Source organism: Zingiber officinale, chromosome 7B, assembly GCF_018446385.1.
Source record: "Zingiber officinale cultivar Zhangliang chromosome 7B, Zo_v1.1, whole genome shotgun sequence".
In the NCBI taxonomy this organism is placed as follows: Eukaryota; Viridiplantae; Streptophyta; class Magnoliopsida; order Zingiberales; family Zingiberaceae; genus Zingiber; species Zingiber officinale.
The window spans coordinates 72,084,770-72,100,721 of NC_055999.1; positions in this window are offsets into that span (position 1 = coordinate 72,084,770).

Below are 15,952 nucleotides of genomic sequence, written 5' to 3' on the forward strand. Positions count from 1 at the left end.
ACGAAAAGGAGTACAAGATTTACAATTAGTACAGTAATTAAAAACAAGTATACCGACGACAGAATCGTAATCTCGAAGCTCCTGGTCGTCGTGGACTCGTAACAGCACTTCAGGGTCGTTGATTGAGCAGCACGCAGCACAAGGATCGCTTGGAAGTTGTTATCCTTCACTGTTGCTCGAAGACCCCTTATAAAGGGCATCCAAGGCGAAAGCCTCCGAAGGCGCCTCCATAGCTCCGAGTCCACCGTGCAGATGAGCGCTGACCATTCTGCGCCTTATCACCTTGAAGGCGCCTTCATGGGTCTTCAAGGCGCCTTCCAAGGCGCCTCTGTAGCCAACCGAGGCGCCTTCAGCCCTGCTTCGCAACTTGGTCAGCTTTTGCACCCAAGGCGCCTCCAAGCTCCATGGAGGCGCCTCGGACACTGTTCATCCGAGGTTAATCTTTGCACTTTGGTCCCTGCAAGATACATTAATCCCAAATATACCCTGCAGCACAAAGTTAGCACATAAAGCATAATAGAAGTGATAATGATAGCCTCCGGACTATCCGAGCCTGACTTCGGGTTTCCAACCGGAAACCCTAGGTCGACCCGACGCCTACTGTTCCCTCTACGGGGAACGCGTCCTCACCTACTCCACTCAGGAGATTGCCAGGGCGATCCTCCAGATCGACTGGACTTTTGCTCAGCACTCGACGCTTCCGGACTTTCTGCTGGACATCCGCTTCCCGGCTAGTCCAGTCTTTCACCTGGTTCGCGACACCAGGACTTTCCACCTAGTGTTACCACCCCCTAGGACTTTTGTCTGAAGCCATCGACCTGCCAAGACTTTCCGCATAGGGTTACCACCCCCTATGACCTAGGGTTACCGCCCCCTAGGGTTTTTCCTTTGCTTAACCGCAGCTAGGACTTTTCTCCACCTAGGGTTACCGCCCCTAGGACCTAGGGTTACCACCCCCTAGGATTTTCACCTGCCTAACCGCAGTTAGGACTTTCCTGAAACACTCATTCAACATGTTAGATAACAGAGAATCTTAACTTTGAATCCCTTTGCCACTATCAAAACTTAGGTTCAATCGTCGGATGCTTCCTGCACCAACAATCTCCCCCTTTTTGATTATGGCAACAAAAATTCAAAGTTAAGAAAATAATGCCATTAAAAGATAAGCATGAAAATACATGCATAATGATAGTTAAGTGCAGAGCTAAATTAAGTGCAGAGCTCCCCCTTAATATAAAGACTCCCCCTTAATAAAAGCTCACTTTTTAAAAATTTGAATTTCTTTCAATTTTCTTTAATTCTTTGAATTCTTTGAATTCTTTAATTCTTTGAATTTTCTTCTACTCTCCCCCTTTGCCATATATCAAAAATCAGTTGAAAGCAAGTTTTAAGATTTTAAGAAAACAATCTTTTTGAGAGAAGGTAGAAGAAGGCTAATATATGGATGATTTCGAATGATGCCTTTAGCCACTTTTGAGACTTGGTTGGTTTTAGAAAGACATACCTAACTAAAGTTAGAAAAACTTAGCTAGATTTTTTTTTTTTAAATTTTGATAAAGAGGGAGTGACTAAATGTTTAATTTAGGTTATTTATTTTAGTTGGTCTTTAATTCCAAGCATGAGGTTAAATAGATTTTAAGTTATCCAGATTGTTTTGTTCAGGTATCAGAGCCCTAAAGTATGAGCATGCTCAAACTTCAAATCTCCATTTCCTTCAGGGCTAATTCCATATTCTTGTAAGTCTAGTAAATTTAGGGGAGCAAGATTTTCAAGTTAGTTTTTCAAGTATTTTTCAAAGGATTAATTTTCCAAATATTTTTCAAAGGATTTTGAAATAAGTTTTTCAAGTATTTTTCAAAGAATTTTGAAATAAGGTTTTCAAGTATTTTTCAAAGGATTTTGAAATAAGTTTTTCAAGTATTTTTCAAAGGATTTTCAAAGGATTTTGAAATAAGTTTTTCAAGTATTTTTCAAAGGATTTAAAATGATTTTTAAAATAATTTTGAAATTAACTTTGAAAAGATTTTGAAATTAATTTTGAAAAGATTTTTAAATAATTTTGAAATTAATTTTGAAAATATTTTTAAAACAATTTTGAAATTAATTTTGAAAAGATTTTAAAATGATTTTGAAATTAACTTTGAAAAGATTTTTAAAAGATTTTGAAATTAAGTTTTGAAAAGATTTTAAAATGATTTTGAAATTAACTTTGAAAAGATTTTTAAATAATTTTGAAATTAATTTTGAAAAGATTTTAAAAGAATTTTGAAATGAAGTTTTAAAATAATTTTGAAAGATTTTGAAATTAAGTTTTGAAAAGATTTTAAAATGATTTTGAAATTAACTTTGAAAAGATTTTTATATAATTTTGAAATTAATTTTGAAAAGATTTTAAAATGATTTTGAAATTAACTTTGAAAAGATTTTTATATAATTTTGAAATTAATTTTGAAAAGATTTTAAAATGATTTTGAAATTAACTTTGAAAAGATTTTTAAAAGAATTTTGAAATGAAGTTTTAAAATAATTTTAAAACTGATTTTTGAAATAATTTTTCAAATAATTTTGAAATGAAGTTTTAAAAGATTTTTAAAATAATTTTTGAAATGATTTTTCAAATAATTTTGAAATGAAGTTTTAAAATAATTTTTAAAATGATTTTTGAAATGATTTTTCAAATAATTTTGAAATGAAGTTTTAAAAGATTTTTAAAATGATTTTTCAAATGATTTTTCAAATAATTTTGAAATTAATTTTGAAAAGATTTTTAAAATAATTTTGAAATTAATTTTGAAAAGATTTTTAAAAGAATTTTGAAATGAAGTTTTAAAATAATTTTAAAACTGATTTTGAAAGATTTTTAAAATAATTTTGAAATGAAGTTTTAAAAGATTTTTAAAATAATTTTGAAAGATTTTTCAAAAATAATTTTGAAATATTTTTGAAATTGAGTTTAAAATAATTTTGAAAGATTTTTGAAATTGAGTTTAAAATAATTTTGAAAGATTTTGAAATTAAGTTTAAAATAATTTTGAAAGATTTTTGAAATTGAGTTTAAAATAATTTTGAAAGATTTTGAAATTAAGTTTAAAATAATTTATATTTGAAAATAATTCAAGTTAAAATAATTTAATTGTTAATTAACTTGATTTAAGTTAAATCAATTTTAATAATTTAATTTCCTAGTCATCTCACTCGATCTAAAATTGTCAATCAGGGAACCCTATAATTGTTGTGAGATGAATTGAAGTTCAATTTAAGGGTTTTGTTTAACTTTGTATTAGATTCAGGTTTAGCTTTGGGTTCAACAAGTAAGCATTCTTTGGATAAACTTCTGGGCTATGGTGAGTCACAAGGTACTCATTAAAGTAACCATGCCTTCGAGGTTTCCCAAATAGTCCTACCCATTGAGCTTAATACTAAACCTTGGTCTAACTAATTAGGATCCATTTAAGGGTAGCTTCGGTCAGTTCCACTTGGCCAAATGCACCAGGTCGAAACCATATCTTCCTAGACATGCGATGCCCAAGCTTCCCTAACGTACTATCATCCAAAAACTTTACCAGTACTGTGGGTCAAGTTAAACCTAGCCCGTTTTGATCTAACCTTAATTACCATGCCGGGTAATCTACTCTTGTTTTACCCATTTCGGATAGATTAGGTTCAGTTACCCTGTCGGGTAGTTCAGTTGGGGGTGCCAACGAGTCTGGATCCTCCATATATTTTTATTTAACTTAAGTTGAAATTTACTTTTAATTTTGAATTAATTTCGAATTGAATTTCGAATTTAATTTAATTTCAAATTTTTAATTGAATTTTGAATTTTGAATTTAATTTTGAATTTTGAATTTAATTTTGAATTTTGAATTTAATTTTGAATTTAATTTCAAATTTAATTTGAATATTGAATTTTTAATTGAATTTTAAATTTTTAATTTAATTTCAAATTTAATTTGAATATTGAATTTGAATTATGTTCTTAATATTGTTTTTCTATTAGCTCCCCCTGGATCATAGCCTCGATATGGTCTATCAAGGTAATAGACTTGATCCTTGGGGACCCAATAGTGACCAGTTCCAACTTGATTAACCAAGTTGGATTTTGGCACCCATGCTTGGAGAATTTTTCTATTATTTCTATTAACTAGCGATAAATCTGATTTGTATTTTGTTTTAGTTTTAAATCCATGTCCAGTTTTGTTGTAAACGGCTCGCTGTTTTCCAAGAATCAAATCCAGATTCTTGGAGCCCATGGTGAACCGTTCCAACGTGTCCTTGAGTTCTTTAATTTGAGCTTTCAAATTGGAATTTTCTTTCTCAAGTTGTTGGACTTGAGTTGAACTTCCAGTTTGAACTGACTCAGTTAAAGAGCTCGAGTCAGTCGCTTCCTTAAGGGTTGTTACCTCCTTTTGGAGCGACTTAACCCGGACGTTGGATTTAGCCAACTTTTTTACTAAGTAAGGTAATAATTCATGCAAGTTATCTAATTGAAATTCTGCGAGTAGTGAACTTACAGTGGAGTTCGGTCCTTCGGAAACGGATGCGGATCCGTGGCTTTGCTCGGACTCGGTGTCCGACTCGCTCTCGGTTTCGGATTCGGACTCAGTTTCCACCACAGTTGCTAGTACTGGTAAAGCAAGGAAGCTCGTCGGTTCTTCTTCGTCGGACCCGGATTCATCTGAAGACTCGGACCATATCGCCTTCAACATCTTTTCCTCTGTCTTACTTGTACCTGCAACCATCGTAATACCTTCCTCGGCCGAAGTAGTATTTTTCTGCTCATCTAATTCAAATAAATCATTTATTAAATTATGCCTACTTATTTGAGCGTCGGAAGTACCTTCGTGTAGTTCAATCAATTTTTGCCACAACTCTTTTGCACTTGCGAAGGGGCCAATGCGGTTCAGTTCTTCATCGGTTAGGCCGCATTGTAGCATGCAGGTCGCTTTGGCATCGGCTTCAACTTTTCTCATTGTGCAAGAATCCCAGTTGATGCATGAGATAAGTTTTCCGGTGACGTCACGTGGAAGTTCGAGTCCGGTCTGGATGATGATCCACATCTCGACTTGAGTCTTGAGGTGGTATTCCATCCGTTTCTTCCAATATCCAAAGTTCTCGCCAGAAAAGAGCGGCGGTCGGACGGTGCAGAATCCTTCTTGGAATACCATTTTAAAAGAACCTTGCACACAAAAAATAGAAAAAAAAAATGTACCAGGACTTGATCCTGGATTAGCAGTGCGGTATGGAAGGATAGAAATAGAAGTTCACAAGTTTCGAGAAAAAATAATAAAATAATAATAAAATATTATTAAAAAATTTTAAAAAATATTATTTCAAATTTTGCCAAATTCAATATTTTATCAATACTAATAAACCGTGGAAGGATGAAAATGAATTTTTCGAAAATAATTTTGGAGGGAAAAAAACGAAAGGCGTAAGATTTTATTTTTACCCTATAAAGACGAAAAAGCCACAAAAGAAATGCTTGAATGGTGGTTTCACCTATTCGAAGCGACTCCGCTCTGATACCAATTGTTGGATCGAGAAGCGCTAGAGGGGGGGTGAATAGCGCTCGCGGCTATTTTGATCGTATCGGAATCGTAAAACTATCAAAGTAAATGTACGCAGCGGAAATAACGAATGCAATCACAGAGGGACACAAGAAGTTTTACTTCGTTCGGAGCCTAGGTCGACTCCTACTTGAAGGCCCGCGATCCTTGATCACTTTCGGTGGGCAACACTTATAAGTACGAAAAGGAGTACAAGATTTACAATTAGTACAGTAATTAAAAACAAGTATACCGACGACAGAATCGTAATCTCGAAGCTCCTGGTCGTCGTGGACTCGTAACAGCACTTCAGGGTCGTTGATTGAGCAGCACGCAGCACAAGGATCGCTTGGAAGTTGTTATCCTTCACTGCTGCTCGAAGACCCCTTATAAAGGGCATCCAAGGCGCCTTGAAAGCCTCCGAAGGCGCCTCCATAGCTCCGAGTCCACCGTGCAGATGAGAGATGACCATTCTGCACCTTATCACCTTGAAGGCGCCTTCATGGGTCTTCAAGGCGCCTTCCAAGGCGCCTCCGTAGCCAACCGAGGCGCCTTCAGCCCTGCTTCGCAACTTGGTCAGCTTTTGCACCCAAGGCGCCTCCAAGCTCCATGGAGGCGCCTCGAACACTGTTCATCCGAGGTTAATCTTTGCACTTTGGTCCCTGCAAGATACATTAATCCCAAATATACCCTGCAGCACAAAGTTAGCACATAAAGCATAATAGAAGTGATAATGATAGCCTCCGGCGAGCCTGACTTCGGGTTTCCAACCGGAAACCCTAGGTCGACCCGACGCCTACTGTTCCCTCTACGGGGAACGCGTCCTCACCTACTCCACTCAGGAGATTTACCTGTTGCCAGTGTGATCCTCCAGATCGACTGGACTTTTGCTCAGCACTCGACGCTTCTGGACTTTCTGCTGGACATCCGCTTCCCGGCTAGTCCAGTCTTTCACCTGGTTCGTTACACCAGGACTTTCCACCTAGGGTTACCACCCCCTAGGACTTTGCCTGAAGCCATCGACCTGCCAAGACTTTCGGCATAGGGTTACCACCCCCTATGACCTAGGGTTACCGCCCCCTAGAATTTTCACCTGCCTAACCGCAGTTAGGACTTTCCTGAAGCACTCTTTCAACATGTTAGATAACAGAGAATCTTAACTTTGAATCCCTTTGCCACTATCAAAACTTAGGTTCAATCGTCGGATGCTTCCTACACCAACAGTATTTTTAAAACATGAATGTCAACCATTTGGAGCTCATCACTTGGTAACTTCTCTAAACTTCATAAATCTCCTTCACATTGTTTTTAGTTTTTATTGGGATAATGAAAAGTTTAAGTCTGGGGGAATGCATTAGATGCATTTAGTTTAGTTCAATTTTTGCTTATTTCTTTTTGCTTAGTAGTTGCATCCTATATCATATTATGATTGTTTGTTCCTTAATGTAAAATACTAGCACGTCTACTCTAGATTTTATGTGGTTTATGTGTTACTTATGGTGCTAATATGTTTAGTGATCTATCTTTTTCTATCTTTGATAGCATGAAGTGAGCAATGTTTTTACTATAAGAGTTTAAGTATTGACCTTGTTTTAGAATCTCTATACACTATGCTTATTTTTTATGGTTGATAACTCTAAAATAGTCATGATTCATAGGATTGGACTAGTACTTGTGCTTCTATGGTGACCTCTCAACTACATTTTGATTACTGGATAAACTCAGATCATGTAAGCTCATTTGGAAAAAAAATTAATCCCAAAAAAAAAATGAAAGTTTGTTCAAGTTTAGTACTTTGCAAACATTAAAAAAAATGAATGAAAAAAAAAATAAGGGATAAAAAAATTGTTGTCGTGAGTGAAAACTAGCAATTCACCCCTTTGAGACCGAGTTAGGTTACTGGGGAAATGAATGTTATGTTTCTCTTGATACTGAGTATTCCTTTGAGACCTTGTGTAGACGATGCATAGCATTTTTTGAGGAGAACGAACCTTGCGTGTAGCAGGTAAGTGCCTATCGCCGGAAGCATAAGGAACACAATTTTATGACGACTTGACTAAACTTAGGGATTGAAACTTGATAAATCTAGGTAACTTTCGCACTGAGCATGGAGGACTACTACTTAGGTCATACTCAAACTACTTTTGTATCTTGCTCAACAATGAAATCATTTGATAGAATTAGATTGACTCGCTAGAGATTATGATGCACTGTTTAACCACAAGAATCTAGATTGCGGGTTTTGCTTGAGGACAAGGAAAGGTTTAAGTCTGGGGGTGTGATGTGCGTAAATAGTATGATCGTTTATGCATGTTTTGACGCACATTCACTTGCTTTATACGTATATATTCCTTGCATGATCGCCTCTTTTAGCATGTATTCACCATATATACTCTTTTGTTCGGATATCTGCTCTTTGTTTGGTTTTGTGTTGATAGGGATAACTTTTGGAGCAAAACGGTGATTGTCGACGCACCAAGACAAAGCAGAGAGCACGGCCGTGCAACCTTGCACGGTCGTCTGGCCAATCCAGAGAAGAATCGGAGAACAGCCGTGCAACCCTGCACGGCCGTACCTCACCACCAGCATCCAAGCAAGGTATGGTCGTGCAACCATGCACAGCCGTGCCCCCATGACAGTGGCCAAGCAGCACACGGCCGTGCCAACATTCTAGTGGAGAGAAAGGTCACGGCCGTGTGAATCCACACGGCCGTGTGACCTCGGCAGAGACGAAGAAGGCCACGGCCGTGCAACCTCGCACGGTCATGTGACTCAACTCGAGAGGAAGCTGTGTGAGGCCGTGTGGATTCCACACGGCTGTGCGACGAAGAATGTGGGTCGTGTCATGCCAAAACAAAGCTGTGCTGAATTCTGGGCAGATTGCAGACAGATCGTAATTTGGCCATAACTTTGTACTCCGTTGGAGTTTCGGGCTGTTCTTTATACCGAAACGTAGATGACTTCAAGATCTACAACTTTTCTTCAGAACCAACAGAGAGAAAGAATTATTTTCCCATGCTAAATGGCACGGCCGTGCCTCCCAACCGCGGGTTCAACTGGACCTCCGCCCAGACCGCAGACCAAATTTCGAACCGCCATAACTTTCGGCTCGTTTGGAGCCAGAGCTCAATCCAAGTATTATATTGAAGATAATTTCAAGAGATACAACTTTGGTTCAGGGGAGATCACAAGAAAATCTGATTTAATGGGTAAAAAACTTGGTTTACCGGACGCCTCGTAATCTTGGTTTTCCTGGGCGGCTTGGAGGAGGTATAAAAGGGTCAAGAACCCTATTCTTGGCATCTTTGGTTCAGGGACTTCGTCCCTCTCCTTGGGAAAGGGCTTTCTCCTTCGGGGGAAACCCTAGAGCTTTATCCACCGTCGTCCCTCAACGTTCCGTCCATCTCCAGAGCAAGGGGGCATCTCCAAGACATCGGAAACCTCGGCAAGCATCGCTTCTTCCCTTCCTTCTCATATCAAGGGTTGTAAGTATATTCTTCTTTATGTTTTGGGATTGTTCTTCTCCCACAATGGAGTATACATCCTCTTCTAGGATTAGGGAGTATTTGTAATGCGATGGAGATGTAGAACTATGTAGATTCACTTTGTTTCTATACGATGACTTGTCAATTCTTGTTCATGCTTGTGTGAGATGTTTATATTTCTATTCTTTGATTGATTGATGTGGAGGATTGTTGATCCCGCAAAGGGGATACCTTAGAGCGTATTGACCAAGGTACCCTAGTGATAGGGGTAACCCTTTCCGAACGTCTAAGACGTTCCCTCAAAAGGAGAGACAATCCCTTAGGAATTGCTGCTCTCATAAAGAGAGTGCTCTAGATCGTATACCCGAGGGGCCCTAGTGACAAGGGTAACCCGTTCATGGACATCTAGGACATTCTCTTGAAAGGAGAGGCAATTCCTCCATAAGGAAGTAGGTAGCCGTACCGAACCTCTACCCTTATCCTTATTGTTCTTTACTAGATATGTATCCCAGTGATCTACCGAGACGCCCTCGTGACAGGGGGTTAACCGTTACAGGATTTCACAAGGAACGTCTCTACGTGATACTTAGGGATACTGGCCAATCTAACTTCCTACAAGAACATTGACATAGAGGATGGAAACTAAGCAATCTATGTAGTATCTCCTAGTATTACAATGAAACCGAAATCCTAGAATCCATCTCCCGAAGCTCATTCCATCCAAGATCAGTTCTTTCTCTTTCTCTCATCCTTCTCTTTCCCTTTTCAATCACCCTCGTTAGTTTGCAAATGCCAAAGCTAGCTTTCAACCATCTAGATAACTTACCTTGCAACATCTCTAATGCTTAATCAACAGTCCCTGTGGATTTGATATTTTTATTACTCACGACGAAACCGTACACTTGCGGTTGTGTAATGGTGATCGGATCGTAGGCAGCTCGCCGGCGACAAAAGAGTTTGAATCTTGGCTCTGGATATGGAATGGGAACTGCGGCGTCGCTGATGAAGAAGACACAGGAACAATGGCAAGTCACGAAACGCCGAGCTCCCCAAAGACACTGTAGCTTCTCAGGTTTTAAACAACTCCCTCTCTGATCGGACGGTCCAGAATGTTTCAGGCTTGATCAACGGCTGGATGAACTCAAATCTGAATCAAAACCTCTGGATCTTCATCTACGATTGAGATCTGCTCCTCATTAGGTTAGATGGGTCGGATCTTCAATGGATGAATGGCTACAATTGTTCTAGAGCTTGATCACCTAGTTTCGTCCTAGATTTGATCGCAAATGTGGTCTGATTTGATCGGGTCCATGACCCTTTTGATGCCTATAAAATAATAATCAAACATTAGCATCAAATACCATGATACTAAGCCAATTTGTAATTAAGTCCAAGATCAAATGTAATTTATGAAATGTAATGTAAATGTGAATTTAAGCTATGAGTAGACCATTAAAAACATGCATTATGAATCAACATAATATAGCAAAATCATGATTATCAAATCCCCCACACTTAGTTTTGGACGTCCCGTTCAAGTAAAGAAAACAAAAAATCATCTCCACACAAATTCCCTAGCAACACCTAGAAGATGGTAAGAAGTAATTAACTAAGGTCATCTAAAGATCACAAACAATCATGAATACAATCCAAACAATAATCAGTAGGTATGGTAGTTTCAATCCAATTGAAAAATTAAGCAAGTTGCAATCTCACAAGGTATTTACCTATTCTACTCTCACACTCAAACATGCATATAAGTGGAGTTCACTCAATGTCACTCACAACATTTCACTACCATAAGCTTGCTTATTTTCTAATTCTCCACCACTATAAACATAGCATACATGAATCAAAAAGATTTTATCAATAAGAATTGAAATGGAATCAAAAAGAACAATTTCAATGGATGAAATAGGCAAAAGAAAAGAATTCAATGAAGAAAATGAGAAGATGAGAGTATTGGAGGAATATACTTGATGAGTTGACCAATTTGATGTGAAAAGAGATGAATATCATTTGTCATTACCAATTCAAAATATCAAGCCAACCTCTCCTTCAATTTGATGGCTAACCGAAATTCTTGATACTCCATCTCCACTCTTGATACTCTTATGATTTTGCCACTTTTTTTTTGTTCACTGTTTTTCCACTTTAATTCCATCACTTAGAACTAAAAACAATCTCAAATCCCCTTATAGAGAAGAGCTCCCTCCCCCACACTTAAAACATTGACTGTCTCAGTCAATGAAACAATAGTAACGATGGTCACAAAATTCAGCATTAATTAACACAACACCAAAACCAACAAATCAAATCAACCATACACACTAGTCCCATTCTGATTTTCTGCACACTGCAGTTTCTGGAATCTGAAATCCAATGCAGCTCTCAAATTAAGAGCTTTAGTTTCAGAATTTGTAACCCAAAAGATCTTGCCTTGGACCTTGAAGAGTTAAGCTTGGTAAAGGGTTTCATTTAGCACTGGAATGATTGGAGCTTCAATTCAAAACAATGCTAATGAGGACAGCATCATCAGTTGGCACAATGCATATGTATTGTGGCAAATACAGACTTCACTGATTATAAATCTAGTTGCTGGAAATTGGTTCAGAATTCAGCAGGAATTTAAAAAGTTACAGTTCCCAGAATATCAAAGTTTCGAACTTCATATTCAGGCTTCAACTCAAAGAATTAAGGCTGCCAACTTCAGAGAATCAGGTTCTGATCTATTGAAAAACTGCTATTTTTCAGAATTCAGCTTCCACTCAGATTCACAGAAGTTTTGGTGGAACACTAAATGTCTGAAGGAACAAAATCTTCTCAGCATTAGCAAATTTCACTTTTGGATGCACATGCCTCATAAATTCAAAGAATAGAGAGTTAGAATTCATACCAAAGAATTCCAAGAATAATACTGGTTTCTGAATTCTTAATTCTAATTTCAGATATAATAAGGATAGAGTTTCAGCAGAAGATATAAAACATCAATTTCCAGAAATCAGTTTGGTAGAGGGAATTATTTGGCATTAAAATAATAAGGAATCAAATTCAAAGTATTAATAATTGTGACTGTATTCAAAACTTGGCACTTTGTTATTTCTGTTTCCTACTGATTCAATTACAGAATGCGTTGAATTCTATATTCTGTTGTTATTTTATATTCCACTGTTAAGGAGCTCATTTCACTTCTTCTATTTCTGTTTTACAGATTCAAACTCAGGCTTGTCAGGTTCCTCACTACTTGAGATTTGCAATAGGAATTCAAATTCAGTTTATGAAAACTTCAGAAACTGCATACTCAGTTTCCAGCTTCAAAAATATCCAGCAATTTGATTCCTTACAACCTCAACATTTGGCACACAAAAGACTTGAAAAGGGAAGAACATCAAATAACAATCAAAGACGAACAACTTCACAGATTAATTTCAGAGTGCATGAATGGATTCCGAAATTTGTAACTCAGTTCTCAGTTTCAGAACTAGGAATTCAAAGAAATCCTAGCTGGATTCATGAAGAATTAAGCTTGAAAACAAAATTTTAACTTGGTTAACTAGGATAGCACACTCACTTCATGTGATTTCAAACACAAATAGAATCTATGCCCAGCAGCAACAGAAACAATCTTCGTTGGATACTTCAATTCAGGAGTTTCAGTTTTAGAATTAAGGTAATTCTGAGTTTTAGAAATCAAAACCCTTTCTTCTCTTGCTTTTTCAACTACATTCTAGAGATGTGCAACTTTATTGCATTGATAGAAAACCAAATTAGTCTCCATTGAACACCTACAACAGTCTTGTTCAGAAAATTCAGCTTCAATCAACACAGCTCCATAACTAGCAATTTTTATCTATTTCTACAACTTAAAGTTTTTCCGAGTGCATATTCTCAGATGTGCAATTAAGTATTAAATTCAACTCAGCATTTTCAGAATTCAGCTTCAATTGAATGTTGCAATTACAAAGGTTATAATCTGTTGCAGAATAGTAGGTGATAAAAGTAATACAGCAATATATTTCATCTTACTGTTTCAGAAACTTTCATAGCTCTTGTTCCTTGCACCTCTAAATTTGGCAATGAGACTTTTTAAGAGTCAAAGTTTAATTTCTTCAGCAAATGCAAATTAATTCCCACTTCAGAGCTCCTTGAACTCAGCAATCAGCATGGAAATTTAATTCAGTGAAACCTTGAAACTCCAAATTCTAGAATTCCTCTCTATTTTCTGTAGTCTCTGCACAAGTTTCTAACTCTGGATTCATAACCTTGCTTCTCTAATCTGATCTACTTATCCAATTTCATTTCCTCATCACTTGATATTCATTGTTAAAGTATTACATTTCAAATGCACCCGGCAGCTCTCAACCGTTTACAGAACTACACAAGTTTCTGAATTTTCAGATTGATACACTTAATTGCTAATTTAGATGCTACTACTTCCTTACTTCAAGCCTCAACAGATTATTCCTATAGGACTGCACAATCATTTCATCAGATAATAGCTTGATTTTCATCCTATTTCAGCTTCATAACATCAAATAAAATGCTTAGTGCAATTCCAGAATTCTAAACAGAGTCCTACACATTTTTGCCACTTCATTAATTCTGAAATCAGATTACATAGACTGTTTTGTGATTTCAAAAATGACTTAAGAAGTGAGCTTCATGGAGGTACATGATATCGTTTCCATCAGCCCTTGTAATTAGAATTTCTGAAATCTCTTCCAGCAGCAAAGTTGCAATAGGAATCCAAATTGTTTTAGCAGAATTCTCTAGTACTGAAACTCTCTACAATTTATTCTGAAATTGTATACTTCCATAAATCAATTCACTGAAGTTACCTTAACTTATGCAATAGGTATCATTTTGTTGCTTCTTTTGTCCAACTTATAATCCCGAACAACCTCATTCTGAATGATAATCAGAAGATTTGAGGAGCATGTTTCCAGAATTCAGATTTTGAATAATTTGTTGACTACTTTTCCATTTTGACAGAATTCAGAATTCATAGTTCGAGTTTCTTCCATTAACTTCTTTTCAATTACCATTAGTTCTTCATGTATGCATATCAGCAACTCTCTAATAGTCTACTCTATTAAATCAACTCTAAATTTGATCCATACTATTCAAATTTCCAACATGTCAACCACTAATTCTGCAGCTTCAAATCTTCTATTTTCATATACTTGATGCTTCTAATTCCTACAGAATTCAGTTTGAAAAGGCATGGAGTGAAATGATAAACCATTTGCTACTGAAATTAATAAAGTTTCACTTGAGATCTTGCTGATTTAAGGACTGCTAATAAGATTTTGGTACAAACTTGATACATCATAGTCAAGTTACAGCAGCTACATTTACTTCCAGTTTCACTTTCTGTTTCAACTGTGGTTTTGCATATTTTTTATTTTCCATCATTGATACCTTTTGTTCCCCTCTTTCATAATTTACTGCAACCTGGAACTCATTCCTTACACAAGAATAAAGAGTTAAATTCAGCTATCTCACAGCCCAGATCTCTTCCACAACAAATCAATACTAATTCAATCAATCCAAGCTCAGCAACTTCCTGCAAAATAATATAGTCGATACAACAACCCTTGTGCCACTATTTTTTTTTCTTTGTTAACAAAAACAATTTGCTACATTGGTGACTGCATAAATTCCAGCCAATTAATAACTCAATTCCCATGGAATCATTAACCAATTTGTTTGTTTTGAACCACGCTTGAAATATGAACTGTTGAGAAGTTTCTTCAGATATGTTACTAAATCTTACATCACTAAATAGTATTCTCTCATATTTGCACAAAAACCTGACTATCACTTCCTCATATTCTAAAATTTTCCAGCTCAACAACTCCAAGGAATGCTCTTTGCTTTCATTTTTCACAATAGCATAGCTTATACCAAACTCCCAAAATATGCTCAGTAATCAGATATCTAAAACATCATGTCACCATCAAACACTTCAAGATCTCCCCACATAAGCAACTTTTCCCCCACACCTAGAATTTTGGGTATTCTAACTCATCAAGCAATTAATCCAAATCTCCAAGTGAAATAGAGCAAGCAAAGATGATAAAAGGTTAAAATGCTAGACGAGAAAATTTAAAGAAAATTATGGGGAAAGAATTTGGAATTATGAGGGAACAAGAATGATAAATATCCTTTATTTCCATGCATACATATGCAATTGTGACTTTGAAAAGAAGTAGAGCAAGTTCTAGAGTTTAATTTGCTATGAGTTGATGCCACACAAGAGAAAATAATAGAATATAGGCTTAAAATGGTCCTTTCTAGGTAATCTTCATGCAATCAAGCTCAATTGATCAAAATTGGAATCCACTAACACACTAACCGATATCAAGTAAGTAGAGCATTCAATCATGTCAATGGCCTATATTTGATGGTCAAATTTAAGAAACTTTTACCATCTTAAGAATATTACTAAAAAAATTCATGGAGACTTTTATTCTAAATAACATGCTATATACTAAACAAAATGCAAAGTGTAAAAGCAAAATGCAAATGTAAGAAAGTGCAACTAATGAAATGTATAAAGCAAAAAGAATTTATTAAAGAAAATACTAAACACAAAGCATGAATTAAAATGCAAAAGCAAGCGAAATTAGAACCAACTCCCCTTTAATTCTCAGTGGTTAAAGAAGATTTAAAAGAAGAAGCCACCTCAGAAGTGGAGTAATTGCGGTTCCACTCATATTCTTTTTATTCTTCATTTTTCCATTGAAAATTCTTTCTGGAGGTCTGAGGCGATTCAGTTCAAGCATCCACTCTGGAAACTTGTATTCTCCTACAACATCATTAAAATGAAACACCTCCCACATGCATGTAGGATAAAAAGAAAATAGGAGAATATTAGTGTTGGTAGAAAATATTTCAAGAAATAAATCATATCTA